The 13,453-nt window shown below is 39.8% G+C and overlaps 2 long non-coding RNA genes across 5 annotated transcripts; one reads left to right on the top strand and one right to left on the bottom strand.

The window, feature by feature from the left end:
- The first annotated feature begins 4,453 nt into the window (after positions 1-4,453).
- Positions 4,454-8,230, top strand: LOC306987256. Of its 3 annotated transcripts, XR_013795125.1 has the most exons (5): positions 4,454-4,851; positions 5,562-5,663; positions 6,422-6,544; positions 6,687-6,802; positions 7,778-8,230. It is a non-coding gene; the product is annotated as an uncharacterized lncRNA (long non-coding RNA). The 3 variants fall into 3 exon arrangements; XR_013795126.1 differs by having other exon boundaries at positions 4,460-5,663; positions 6,687-6,786; XR_013795127.1 differs by having other exon boundaries at positions 4,460-5,663.
- Positions 8,231-9,702: 1,472 nt separating this feature from the next.
- LOC306987528 lies at positions 9,703-12,946 on the bottom strand. Of its 2 annotated transcripts, none has more exons than XR_013795190.1 (3): positions 12,555-12,946; positions 11,739-11,844; positions 9,703-11,058 (listed from the first exon to the last, which is right to left on the bottom strand). It is a non-coding gene; the product is annotated as an uncharacterized lncRNA (long non-coding RNA). The 2 variants fall into 2 exon arrangements; XR_013795191.1 differs by having other exon boundaries at positions 9,704-11,058; positions 11,743-11,844.
- Positions 12,947-13,453: the final 507 nt, after the last annotated feature.

Raw genomic sequence — 13,453 nt, 5'->3', positions numbered from 1 at the left:
GGCGTCCGGAGGGAGGGAGCAGAGGCGTCCGGAGGGAGGGAGCAGAGGCGTCCGGAGGGAGGGACCAGAGGCGTCCGGAGGGAGGGACCAGAGGCGTCCGGAGGGAGGGACCAGAGGCGGGAGGGACCAGAGGCGTCCGGAGGGAGGGACCAGAGGCGTCCGGAGGGAGGGACCAGAGGCGTCCGGAGGGAGGGACCAGAGGCGTCCGGAGGGAGGGACCAGAGGCGTCCGGAGGGAGGGACCAGCGGAGGGAGGGAGCAGAGGCGTCCGGAGGGAGGGAGCAGAGGCGTCCGGAGGGAGGGACCAGAGGCGTCCGGAGGGAGGGAGCAGAGGCGTCCGGAGGGAGGGACCAGAGGCGTCCGGAGGGAGGGAGGCCGTAGCGACTCACCTTTGCCCACCCTCTGCGGGACGGCGGGCTAAGGGAGTCCTACCATCTAAAGCTTGCCGCACGTCATCAGCTTTAAACGGCCGCGTGTATTCCGCCGCCGGACAAGCTGCATCGGCGCTGCACACCATGGCGCACCATGCTGCACACCATGGCTTCAGATCCACCAGGCCAACCTCCTCCGCAAGCTAGACGAGGAAGGCCGGGCGCGATCAACGTGCCGGATTTACGTAGCGCCACAGACCTCACTCTTCGTGCTACAAAGTCCACCGCACACGCCATCGGTAGGATTATGGCCTCAGCAACTGTTTCCGAGAGACACTTGTGGTTGACGCTCTCTGAAATGGCGGAGTCAGAGCGCTCTGCGTTCCTCGACGCTCTCTTTTCAGCGACTGGCCTCTTCGGATCGTCCGTCAAAGACTTCGCGGACCGATTCGCTGAGGTACAGAAGACATCGCAGGCCATGAAACATTTCCTGCCGAAGCGCTCCAGTTCCGCAACAGGCTGCCCTAAACAGCCGTCTGTCCGAACTCAGCAGCGCCCCGAGCCCGCCGTGCCAGCTCAGCAGCAACAGGCCCGAGAGAGACCACGGTCTCGCTCCGCCGGACGCCGCCCGCCGCCGCGTGGACCTCGGCCTAAGATCTCAATCAAGCCCGAGGCCTCGGCGCCATCCTAGCCCGACTAGGAAAAAGACGGTGTTCGGGTCCCGCTGCGGCCGGACTTCCACCAAAGATTCCCGCTTGTACAGCCCTAAGTTCCGCGTTTGTACCAGTGTACTCAGCAGCCAACAAACCGGCCGTAAAGCCCGTTTGCCTGCACACAAACGCCGTTTTCACGGCGACCCAGATAAATCTAAAAAAGAGTTTAATTTCTGGTGTTCCGGCCACGGCCGATGGTGTAATGTGTGTAACTGCAATGCCCACCCAGTGCCCATTCATTCACACAAGCACAGCCCCGTACAACACAGGGTCTGCACCAGTGTTGGGTGTAACGCGTTACTTTGTACTTTGTACTGTAATAATATTACTTTTTTCAGTAACTAGTAGTGTAAGGCATTACTCGTCTGAAAATGGTAATATTATTACAGTTTTCCCGAGCTAGTTACTTGCGTTAAATTTGCCAGTAGCACCATCACACTTAAGGCACACAACACCGAGAACAGAAGGGAAGGGGAGGAGGGCGTGAATGTAACAGTGATTGGTCTGGGTTTGGCACGAGGTATCATTTACCATCACCGATTGGTCGACACCCGGCAGTCAGCCGCAGAGCGGCATCCTCAAAGACAGATGGGGGGAAATGGAAGCGTCAACAACGGCAAGCTGAGGAAGGTTCCCAGCAACAGAAAGCTAGTTTCGACGGGTGGAGATTCAGTAATTATTTTGAATATGTTCAACGGAAGGAAAATAACTTGACGGTGAAGTGCACACTCTGCCCGGGGAGAAAGCTGCTCTCCACCGCTTCCGACAGCACGGACACATCAAGCTCGTTGCGAAGCGACAGAGTGACATGAATGAGCAGCCCCACAAGCAGCAAAAAGTTTAGACTTGTTATCCCATACGGAAATGTAATATATGTGTTACAGGCAAAGGTCATACACAGACAGGCAGTCAAACAAAGAAACAAACAAACAAACAAAACAGGCAGGGACCAGAGGCAAGAGAGTAATCCAGGGACCAGAGGCAAGAGAGTAATCCAGGGACCAGAGAATGATATCCAAAAACCAAATGACAAGAAACCAGGGAAAACGCTCGGAATTGCAGTGAAACACTAGACAAGACTTCGCGGTGAGTGAATGAAATAACATGGTATAAATAGACAGACTAACAGGATGATGAGACAGGTGAATGCAATCAGTGAATGAGGTACAGGTGAATGTGATTAATGATAAGTGATGATGAGTCCGGGGAGTGAGTATGGGAAATGTAGTTTGTGAGTGATAGTCTTATGTGGAGTGCCCTCTGGTGGCTCTCAAGGGCACTCCAGCTGGTGACCGTTACATAGCCCCCCCTTTAAGGAGCGGATTCCAGACGCTCCAAAAACTGTCCAGGAGGGTGGTGTAGCGATGGCGGACCCCCCTAAGCTAAACTCAAAAATGGCGGATTAGGTGAACACTCCTGAAGCACCTGCTCGTCTGCAAACAATACTGCGCTTTAAATGGTATTTAGTTGGCATTTATATGGGCAAGTCGAAATATAACCTAAAGTAACAGTAGCCTACAGCGTATGGACGCTCCAAATATCACGAGAGGAGATAGAAAAAGTTGAAAGGAAAAGTTTCCGCGTCGCTTCAGGAACAAGTAGGCATGGGGACGCCGAGGGCTGACAACGTTGCCTTGATTGCCGAATTAACTGAAGTTATTTCTACACTAATGGACGATAAGCTAAAAAAAATTACCGATAAACTCACAATTGTAGTGGCACAAAATGAGCAGAGACTTCAATCGGCAGAAGAGCGGATATCAACTGTGGAAGATTCCGTTAAGATACTTCAAACTAAAGTGGCTGTAATGGAAACACAGCTGAAAACAGCAAACGACAAAGTGATCGAACTGGAAAGTCGAAGTCGTCGGGACAATCTTAAAATCCTGAATCTGAAAGAAGGAATTGAAGGAACTGACCCGAAAATATACCTTGAATTTATGCTCCCGAAACTACTGGGCCTTCAGACTGGCAAGGGCAGGGTGAAGATTGATCGGGCTCACCGCGTTGGACCCAAGCAGGATGACAGACCGCGAGCGATGATCATAAAATTACACAATTCCAGCGACAAAGATTTGATTATGCGTGCTGTGAAAGCTAAGGGGCTACTGATGTTAGAGAATAAGAAGCTGTCCATTTATCAAGATTTATCCCCAGCTGTCCGTGAACAACGACGGGGTTTCAACGAGGTGTGCGAGGCGCTGATCAAAAAGAATATCAGATTCAACATGAAATTTCCCGCAATACTTTGCCTGTCACACGGAGAAGATCGCCGCTCATTCAGAAGCCCAGCTGATGCACGCGAATATTTGACTACACTCAAGGACTAAACTTTTTTTTCTTACCCCCATTTATTTATGGATCCAGTCGAACTGAAGGGGGGTGTTTTGCTGGAAAGGTAGGACCCCCTGTTTGGGTTATATAATTTTCTATGCGTGAAATTTCAAATAGGAGGACCACTTTATTTTAACATCATGGATAACAGCATTGCTTATTCCTCCAAAGGATAATGTACTGGACTCATGAAAATACCCTAAGGCATATTCTTGTTAATCAAAGTAGCCTATTATGTTGGAATGTGGCTGGAAAGCCGATTGTTACTTGTTTTGTTTGGACATTGATTGAAATGTAGACGTTTATTTATTTCATCCAGCCAATTAATTATCTTAAGGATGTAATGACGGGCGGGTGCTCGGAGCGCTCTTTTTTATTGTTTTTCTCTTTTTTTATTGTTATTTTTTTCTCGTTATTCTAATGCCTCTTGTAAAGAGGTTTTGTTCACTCTCTGTTCGTCTTGTAACGTTATGCTTGTTTTGTGTGTGGCCGCGTTTGTGTGTAGGCTATGTGTGTGCGCGCGTGTGCGTGCTTGTCTCTTTTCGTGGGATCCTGGGAAAATGCTTTCTTTTTATCTTTTATGGGATTTAAAGACTTGACATATGATGGAGATGATATACATCACTGTATCGATGTTGAAAATAACATAACCTGTAAATACTATGATCCTGAGCATGTAAAATGTCTGAATATAGTAAATAACTTCTCATTTCTGCACTTAAACATAAGAAGTTTGAATAAACATCACGATGAGCTTGTCTCCCTACTTTCAAACACTAAAAGCTGCTTTAACATAATTGGATGTAGTGAAACGTGGCTAAATGACAAATCGTACATAGATGCCTTAAACCTAGAAGACTATAAATTATATCATAAGGACAGATTTGGCAGATCTGGTGGTGGGGTATGTCTCTATGTACGCTCGAACATGCATGCCGATGTTTGCGATCTTGCTGTAAATGACAATCACACAGACTCTCTTTTTATTGAGATAAAAAATGACAAAGGTAAAAGCATTATTGTGGGTGTAATTTACCAACCCAGTCTCACGGCAGTTCGTGATATGGTCACGTAATTTAATCTATTGATTCGTGGCACGGGCACGTTAATTTCGTTATTTTCGTAATTCCAGCACGTTTTTTAAAACTAATGTATTTCAATGGGAAGCATCTTTCGTGATCAAAGCACGATTCTATCTGCCTATCGGGCTGCAGTAGAGAAGCTGTTTAATCAACATTTATTCACGAGATCTTATCATGGTTTATGTATTTATTTTAATTATATTATTTCGTTCTTATTGCCAGGGAAGCTGGATTGCTTTGCTGTTTATTGATATTTAAAAAAAAATATTTTATTAGTAGGAAATCGCGCTGAAGAAGTCTCATTCCGAACACCTCGCGATATTTGGCATCAGTTCACGTGTGCCAGATGTTGGTAAGTAGTCGTAAATACGCTGTCCTAATAATGTTTGATATAATGTATTTTCTGTGTGTCGAAATTAATCAGATTAGCTCAAGTTCAGTCACTGCATTATATCTGTCATCTCAACGGAGGCTTTGCGTTTCATTGCTTTCTATGAAAATGGTTTCTATGGTGATTAAACACTGTCTGTCACGTGATGTGCTATACAGTAGGCCTAGAGTAGACCTTCAATCAGTTAATCATATTCATATCAGGTTTTTAAGTTGTACAATTAGTTCCAAAGTTGTATGTGTAGTAGAAGCACAGTAAAAACAACACCATGCTTTTACCACAGTAACATTAGTTTTACTGTGATAAGTGTAGTAAAAAGACAGTAATCACACAACTTACCATGCTTTTACCACACTATTGGTAGTTTTAATGTGGTACTTATTGTAAATGCACAGTAACCACAACACTAACCATGCTTTTACCTCAGTAACCTTAGTTTTACTGTGATGGGTAGTAAAGGACAGCAATCACAAAACTTACCATGCTTTTACCTCAGTATTGGTAGTTTTAAAGTGATAATTGTTGTAAATTATGCATATTAACCACAACACCTACCATGCTTTTAATGCTTAATAATGTAACATCCAATATTTGTAAGGAAAATCAGTACTTTTTCCTTTAAATAATCCTATATATTATACATAATGATATTTTATTTTCTCTGTTTTCAGCTGAAAAGACCAAAAGGGCCTTTCGAACTCAGTCAGCCCATTATTGTTTGAGGACAAGTAAACGGAGGAGACGGACCGCTGCAAAGACAAATATTCGCAATGGTAGGTATGTGTTGGTTTTAACCCTAAATCAAACATTTTATCAAGCATTTGTTGTTTCTTAAACCTGTTCTTACAAAACCCATAGCCCAATCAGTATGAACAGTCTCAAAGTCTTAATAATTCACAAGATTAAACAAGTTGTCAAATTCGTACGATACTAGTACATATTTGTATACTTGTTCATAATCCTGCAGCTTTTACTCCTAGTGCTCATTGGCTACTGCCTCAATTCCTGTACATATTTATCGCGATATTTGTAAATCAGTTGCGCCCCTTCTTGGATAGTAGTCTGATGTCCCACACACTGTCAGAAAGTTTATATTAATTGCATTGTGTATTCATTAAAATTATTACAAATTAGTCCCTGTCTGTTGTGTTCATGTTCCAATGTCCAATGATACATGATGTCTCTCCACACCTCATAACCTACCTCTGTTTGCAAGAGTGGAAAAGCTAATCTGACTTGTCACATGACATCAGATACGCGATTATTTTGTCGTAATCAGATCAGTTACACTGCTGATAACTGTCCCGTTTGCATGTAAATCATGTTATTTTTAAACGAGTTCATATGATTATTGCTTGCTATTAAAGACATACTTTTATTCATAGAAATGCCCACATATCAGTGAACGTATAACATAAAAATGCTTTTAACATTTAATTATGCAACACTCTTTACAGAAATATATCCTACAGTTGTATAACTGACTGCTTGCATGTATGGTGATATAATTACCTTCCTTTCTGTATTGCAGGATTACTTTGTCCTTTTTTTTTAGATCTCTACAACATCAAACTCAACAGCTCTTTTAAGAGCCAACCCTCACAAGAGCTACTAGTGAGTCGCAGCGGATCTTGCCGTGATCAGCCCTTCCCAGGTAAAGTTTCTAGAACATTTCAATCAGTATTTACTCATCAAATGCTCTCTCCTGAATCGTAAGGTAAATTATAACTGTCTTAATTTATGTTTCAAGAACAATAGTAATTGCACGAGTAAGTAGATACTTTCTTGTTTTACAGCAGAGAAGGAAGACCAGTCCTTATATCAACACAAGCTAATCGAATAAGTCCTTTGTTTCGGGTGAGGAAGGAACATCTGGTACCCAAAGAAGACAGAAAGGTGCGCAAATCCATTGGTATGTCTTGTATTGAAACAATGCTGTAATATGTAGTACATAATTTGATGTTGACAATTTTACATTGTACAGGTTACAGGAAGCTCTTGAAACAAGTGACAGAAGAGTATGTTGTCTTGAAAAAAATCAAGCATCACTTGCAAAGGCAAAAGAGACCATGCCTTTCTTAAAGATATTTTAAAATAGGTTGCTGTTGATATGGGTAAAACATTTTTTGTTCAGTACTTCGCTTATATAATGTGCTGAAATATTATATATATATATATATGTATAAAATAAATCAATGTGTATATTATATAATGTACTGACTGCTGCTTTGTAAATTTAAATCAGGAACGGGCAACTCTGGCCCTTTTGCGTTCTCCTTTTTAAGGTTGAGAGTTTACCTCCAACCCTAATTGAGCACATATGAAAGTCTTCAGCTTTACTTATAGACAATAGGCAGGAGGGTTTGAGGTTGGAGCTAAATCTGCAGGACAGTGGATGCTAAGGGCCAGAGTAGCCCATCACTGCTTAATATATCGCAGAACATAGGCCCCGTTTACACGAAGTGAAGACACTGATATTTCCCTGCGGTTTGGCCTCTCATTTACACGAAAACCGAGTTTTTATCACAGAAAATGATTATTTCTAAAAACTCCGGCCAAAGTGGAGATTTTGGAAAACTTTGTTTGCACGTTTGCATGTAAACTGAGAAAAACTGAGTTTTAGGCAGCGACGTCACAATATGAGACTATTTTCGGGATTCTGATTGGCTAACGTGGGCTTGAGCTTCTCGTTACACTGCCACCTACAGGTTTGGCATGCTCTGGACGGCATATACACGGGTTCGTGTGCACAATGTTATTTTTGAAAACGAAGAGGGGTGTCCGTTTATGAAAATAGCCGTCCACGTGTAAACGTAGCCATAAGCTGACCTGACTGTCCATTAAACAACTTAATTTGTATTGTTTGTGTTTTTTGCTTTACTTTCAGACCAGGACTGGAGAACGCCTGACAATGGGATGTTGAGACTTCTTCCTCTGGTTGAGAAAAAGCTACACCACATCAGTGATCACATCTTCTGTTCTTCTGTTGTACTGTAGGGTACACCTGAACAAACTGTTTAGACGAGGAAGAAGAACATGAACATGATAGAGACATGTACAGGGAAGAGCAAGAAACTAGTTTAGTGATAATGAATCATTATTTTCCAACACAATATCAAATCTGTTTTCTGTATCATAGGTGACTGAATATGATTCTCTGGCACTCATTTTGTGGCTCAGCAGCTGTGAATGGATTAATATGATGTTAATGTATTTTTGAAGACACATTTTTATTTATCTTGAATCTCATTGTCTTTATGCTACTTTATCAACTTTATGCTGTGTCCTCCAATAAAGTGTTGTGTAATAAAGTATGGTGAATATTGTTTATTGAAAGTGGTGTTTGGTTCAGTAAATAAAAACAATATTTGAGAAATTTTAATTTCTTATTTCTTTAGTTTAGTTCATAATTTAAAAACAACTACATATAATTAATTACCATGATTCTTTTTCTTAGGACATACACATTTAGATCTGGTTAATGATATTTGGGACAAAAGTTGCAACAAAAGTTGCACATACTTGCATGTATAAGCTGCAACTGCAATGTTTGCAGTGAAATAAAGGGAAGCTATGTGAATAACAAGAGGCTGCAGTGGCTATCTTGCTATAAACACTTCAAGCATAATTGAAGATGATCCATGTTGATCATTCTAGTACATCTACTAGCCTACTGCATTTAAAATGAAAGCATAGACATGACTGATGTCAGGCATATAAGCAGCAATCAGAGGGGGTGAAAAGGAAATGTAGGCACTGTTTTGTTTTGTTTTGTTTGTTTTACTGAATGGTGCATTATCCCTGTGTAATAGTGTGTGTAGATCTGTGTAGATTGTACTGCACTTCCACCCCCAAGGGCCCAGCGGCCCCCAGAAGAGCAAAAAACTGCACATTTCAAATGGCTGTAACTCACAGTCTGGTTAGTGTATCAAAGAGAAAATCGGCAGGACAACTGCTTATGCTATGTTTACTAAATAATGTTGGGCCCAGTTTTCTGACATATACGGAAAGCTGGCATAAAGGTTATTTTTAAAGTGCTCACAGTAAATTATCAAATTTCAGCCTGTCCCTCATATATGTCATAAAGGTTTGCACAATGAACAAATTTAGATATCCAGTTGTCCATTAAAGATATTATGTATTTAACATTTATTGTTTCATTACTAAACGTTTTAAACTACATTACCCACATATCTCTGTCATGCTATCAATGGAACAGGAAACATTGTCCTGTAGTTCATTGAAATGTGCAGCCATGCTTAGGGTTAGGGTGGGGATCTCAGTAAAGGAGCAATTTCTCACAAAACAGAGACACTTTATCATTAACTTTATGTATAACTAACGCAATAATAACAACAAAACATACTTTGTAACATGAAGCGCCGTTTTATATGGGTTAAACGATAGTCCAATCACAGCGAGTTCTGCGATAAAGTCACAGCCAATAACAATCCAGCTGTACACATGCGTCACACTTACTTGCCCATTTATGGTAAATGATGACAGATCTCTTCTGGTTCCGGCTACAGGGATAGATACCTTAAATATTTCATATTTAAACCCAAACAATATTTGGGCTGTAATGTATTAATTCTAATTAAATTATAAAACTCACATTTAAAAACAAAAGACTCATTTGTGTGGTTACCATCCAAAAACGAGATCACATGATCAATGACACAAATGTTTTTATTTGATTAGACTAATGAAAGATAAACTTTTGCCTACAGCAGGGGTAGTTTTGCAGTATTTTAATTAAATATAATTACATATACTAAAGTGCTTCTAACATTTAGGCTACAGTGTATGTATAGTATATCAAAGGTATATCAATTATATTCAAATAAATGTAACAAAATCACAATGAATGCACACAATTTTGAAAGCATATTCCAATATTTAATGTCAAACTGTTTAAAGACAAATGTAGTGCCAAACCTACTGCACAACAGTATAAAAATAAGTTAATTATATAAAAAAAACAGGTATAAGATACAGGGGCAATCTATTATAGGGACATATACAGTAACGTTAAAACAAATCGCTATGATGAAGTTATATTTTTACAAACCAAGAGATGAGATTCAACTTTGTTATGTGAAAATATATTTGTTTCTTCGCTTTAAAGAACAAATAGGCAAAAACGTAAGCACAACGTTTTACATTCTCACCTTTAATTCTATATCCTTGTGATCATTAATCACTTTTATTGTCACTAAATGAAAGGCAACTTAAAATAGTTAATGATTATAAACGTCAGTAAGAAAATGCTTCAATAAAATACATTCACGGATATATTACATTTACATTAACCAGGTAGTGATGTAATGATGATACCATAGATGTAGTTATGGTGGACATTTACTATAGTGACCACTGTAATAAAAGGCTTAATGAAGCTAAATGTAAGACATTAAGTCCATCTAAATGTAAAGGTAACAAACTCAGAATAATGTCCATTATGTCAAGTGTCTCATTTCTGTAATATTCTTTCAGCACCAATAAGATTTCCATAAATATGGATTGTTTTCTAAAGGTTTTCCTGAACACTCTCACTATCTTCAATTGTTCGGACAAGCACCTGCTATACACTTGCAGAAATATACATGTGTCTATTGCATCATGAAGTCACTGCATGACTAGAACTAATGGATGGCAATGAATATGTCCTTTAGCAAAACACCTGATGCGCACTGACGCTTCTTTGATGAAGGCATTAGGCAGACATCAAGCACAGTTTATGAAGCTGAAAAGAGAAAACAAAATGCTTTAACAATATGGAAAAAAGATAAATCACTATTTTCAATATTGGTTCTGCATATATCAAAGAGATCCTGAGGAGGAGTGGGACTTCACATGAAGACTTTCAGAAACTGTGACAGAGCAAAGGGTGCACCTCGCTGGACACATCCGACGCATGCCCAAACAACACCACCCAAAGACAGTGATGAAGTGGACACCACCAGGAGGATGCAGGAGACAGGGAAGACCAAGGAAGACATGGAGACAGATGTTTCACGAAGACCTGAACAATGTCAGTGTCCCATGGGAAGATGCGGAGAACTTGGCCATGGATCGAATACGTTGGAGGACACTTGTTGCCCAATGTGCCCAGCACAGGACATGATGATGATGTTGGGAGTTTATCCATAACTGTGGGATATATTTCTGTAAAGAGTGTTGCATAATTAAATGTTAAAAGCATTTTTATGTTATACGTTCACTGATATGTGGGCATTTCTATGAATAAAAGTATGTCTTTAATAGCAAGCAATAATCATATGAACTCGTTTAAAAATAACATGATTTACATGCAAACGGGACAGTTATCAGCAGTGTAACTGATCTGATTACGACAAAATAATCGCGTATCTGATGTCATGTGACAAGTCAGATTAGCTTTTCCACTCTTGCAAACAGAGGTAGGTTATGAGGTGTGGAGAGACATCATGTATCATTGGACATTGGAACATGAACACAACAGACAGGGACTAATTTGTAATAATTTTAATGAATACACAATGCAATTAATATAAACTTTCTGACAGTGTGTGGGACATCAGACTACTATCCAAGAAGGGGCGCAACTGATTTACAAATATCGCGATAAATATGTACAGGAATTGAGGCAGTAGCCAATGAGCACTAGGAGTAAAAGCTGCAGGATTATGAACAAGTATACAAATATGTACTAGTATCGTACGAATTTGACAACTTGTTTAATCTTGTGAATTATTAAGACTTTGAGACTGTTCAAACTGATTGGGCTATGGGTTTTGTAAGAACAGGTTTAAGAAACAACAAATGCTTGATAAAATGTTTGATTTAGGGTTAAAACCAACACATACCTACCATTGCGAATATTTGTCTTTGCAGCGGTCCGTCTCCTCCGTTTACTTGTCCTCAAACAATAATGGGCTGACTGAGTTCGAAAGGCCCTTTTGGTCTTTTCAGCTGAAAACAGAGAAAATAAAATATCATTATGTATAATATATAGGATTATTTAAAGGAAAAAGTACTGATTTTCCTTACAAATATTGGATGTTACATTATTAAGCATTAAAAGCATGGTAGGTGTTGTGGTTAATATGCATAATTTACAACAATTATCACTTTAAAACTACCAATACTGAGGTAAAAGCATGGTAAGTTTTGTGATTGCTGTCCTTTACTACCCATCACAGTAAAACTAAGGTTACTGAGGTAAAAGCATGGTTAGTGTTGTGGTTACTGTGCATTTACAATAAGTACCACATTAAAACTACCAATAGTGTGGTAAAAGCATGGTAAGTTGTGTGATTACTGTCTTTTTACTACACTTATCACAGTAAAACTAATGTTACTGTGGTAAAAGCATGGTGTTGTTTTTACTGTGCTTCTACTACACATACAACTTTGGAACTAATTGTACAACTTAAAAACCTGATATGAATATGATTAACTGATTGAAGGTCTACTCTAGGCCTACTGTATAGCACATCACGTGACAGACAGTGTTTAATCACCATAGAAACCATTTTCATAGAAAGCAATGAAACGCAAAGCCTCCGTTGAGATGACAGATATAATGCAGTGACTGAACTTGAGCTAATCTGATTAATTTCGACACACAGAAAATACATTATATCAAACATTATTAGGACAGCGTATTTACGACTACTTACCAACATCTGGCACACGTGAACTGATGCCAAATATCGCGAGGTGTTCGGAATGAGACTTCTTCAGCGCGATTTCCTACTAATAAAATATTTTTTTTTAAATATCAATAAACAGCAAAGCAATCCAGCTTCCCTGGCAATAAGAACGAAATAATATAATTAAAATAAATACATAAACCATGATAAGATCTCGTGAATAAATGTTGATTAAACAGCTTCTCTACTGCAGCCCGATAGGCAGATAGAATCGTGCTTTGATCACGAAAGATGCTTCCCATTGAAATACATTAGTTTTAAAAAACGTGCTGGAATTACGAAAATAACGAAATTAACGTGCCCGTGCCACGAATCAATAGATTAAATTACGTGACCATATCACGAACTGCCGTGAGACTGGGTTGAATTTACCGTCCCCCAGATTCTGATTTAAACATTTTTAATAATAAACTTGAAGAAATTGTATTGCACATAAATAAATTAAATAAAGACTGCGTCCTCCTTGGAGACTTCAATATTGATGTCTCCAAGGACGATGCAGTCAAAAACGACTTCATTAACACATTACACTCCTCCTCTTTCTTTCCAACTATAAATATATCAACTAGAGTTACAAATACTTCTACAACTGCCATAGACAATATTGTCACAAATATACGAAATGTTAAGCTTGAATCAGGAGCTTTACTTTCTGATATATCTGATCATTACCCAGTAATACTGTATTTTAATCTTGATTATAAATGTTTACCTTTATGTCACTCGGTAAAAATTAAAGTAGTAAACGACAGAACAATGCACCAACTTAAGGCAAGTCTGCAAGCTAAAGCATGGAGCACTGTTTATTGCTGCTGCGATCCTGACACTGCATATGATTCCCTGGTAAAAGAAATAACAGATTCCAT

The sequence above is a fragment of the Phoxinus phoxinus genome, assembly GCF_949152265.1.
Source record: "Phoxinus phoxinus genome assembly, chromosome: 19".
Taxonomy (NCBI): domain Eukaryota; kingdom Metazoa; phylum Chordata; class Actinopteri; order Cypriniformes; family Leuciscidae; genus Phoxinus; species Phoxinus phoxinus.
This window is presented reverse-complemented; position numbering and strand designations above follow the sequence as displayed.